The sequence below is a fragment of the Saimiri boliviensis genome, chromosome 8 (assembly GCF_048565385.1).
Source record: "Saimiri boliviensis isolate mSaiBol1 chromosome 8, mSaiBol1.pri, whole genome shotgun sequence".
NCBI lineage: Eukaryota > Metazoa > Chordata > Mammalia > Primates > Cebidae > Saimiri > Saimiri boliviensis.
Window position 1 is genome coordinate 50,910,726 of NC_133456.1, and position 1,606 is coordinate 50,912,331.

A 1,606-nucleotide genomic window follows, 5' to 3' on the forward strand; every position below is an offset into this window, starting at 1 on the left:
TAAAGGTAAAAGTAGAGGGAGGAAAAAAAGGAAAACTGTAAAGAAACTGATTATTTCACTCTCTTCACCTGGCCTTAATTCAAATCAGAACACTTTTCCCACCTGCATTACTTCAAACAATTTATCAGAAAAGGAAGAGAAAATGTGTACTAAGTAACCCAGAGCACATAGAGTGAAAGTGCAATGTTATCATTCAGCAATTACAATACTCTAGTTTATTTTTAAAATAGCTCAGAATTGGCAATGCTCAAGAAGTGGTCCTAAATACAGCAAGAGAGCTCTTCGTTTAATACAACACAGGTTGTACCTAACAGCTTCCTCTGCTACTTCACATCTGTCTTTCATATCCCTACGTAGCCCTCCAAAGAAATAAACCTTTAGCAACGAACACTAGGAAAACATATCCCTGTGGAAAGGCGTGGAAGAGAGTCTACTCTCTTTACCTTCTTTAGCATAAGGCAGAAAATACAGGGTAGCCAGCCAATACCTAAGCACTTCTACATACTCTACAGCAGGTAAGTTAATGGCTTTTGGAAGGGTGGGTGTTAAAAGCAACACAGAAAGTCATACTGGGGCCAGAGACTAGACTTTTCTCCAAAGTTAAAGCCTTTAGATTTAAGGTCCTGCAGTTCTGAAGAGCCTCAGAGATAAGAAAACCATGTTGAAAATGTGAAAATGAGATTTAGAGAGATGAAGTGACCTGCCCACGGCCTCCTGGAAAGGAGGAGAGACTCTGCTACTGGAGGTCCTCAAGTCCAGGATTCTTTCCACTTAACCACGTTGTCCCTGGTTGTCCTCTCCTCTGCACCTTTATCTGACAAATGCTCAAAGCATTACTTAAAATAGTACCCTGCTCAAAATAACAAGGGCTTGCCAAAAGAAGAAAAACGCTTTGAAATACAGATTCCAATTAACTGCCTCTGATTGCTGGATAACTCTTCAAGTCTCCCAGAAACTGATTCCAGCAGTATATTATTTATTTATAACCAACCTGTGTTCCAAAAATAACTTGGTATGTTTTACAGAAATATGTAGAATACATACAATGCAGAAAATTATTGCAAAGGAGAAAAAAGGATGGAAAAAGCCAGCCTATTGCAAGTGCCCGTAGTAGGATATCATGGAGAGGGAAAGAAAGCAGCAATATTTTAAAAGTAATCTCCTGGATTCATACACCAAGAAAGCAATTTATATACGTGGTGGTTTAACAGCAAATATAATAATCAATGCAATAGGAGTGACCCAGCAGAAATACATTGTGAGTTGAAATAAAATGTTAACAAGAGTTTGCGGGGAGGGAAAAAACACAAAATTCCTGATAATATCTCAAAATGCAGGGTTTGGACTTCTGAAGTAGGTCACTCCTAAGCCTTCAAGCTTAGGAAAGAAAAGGAAAAAATGAAAACACAGAGGAGAGCTGGGAGGACAGTGGGGTTGGGGTTTGGGAAGTGGGTGGAGGGAACCACAACACGTTGATGTCCACCTAGGAATCATTTGTCAAAGAACTCAAAGTTTATCAGATAACTGGAAGCTCAAATTCCCATGTCACCTGGACTCAACTGCAGTTTTGTTATACTGCAATATAGTGTAAATACATTGGCTCAGA

General features: G+C 39.3%; 1 protein-coding gene across 6 annotated transcripts in view; it reads right to left on the minus strand.

The window, feature by feature from the left end:
- FHIT (fragile histidine triad diadenosine triphosphatase) overlaps nucleotides 1-1,606 on the minus strand; it is a 1,474,674-nt gene that overhangs the window by 919,558 nt on the left and 553,510 nt on the right. The window lies entirely within an intron of this gene.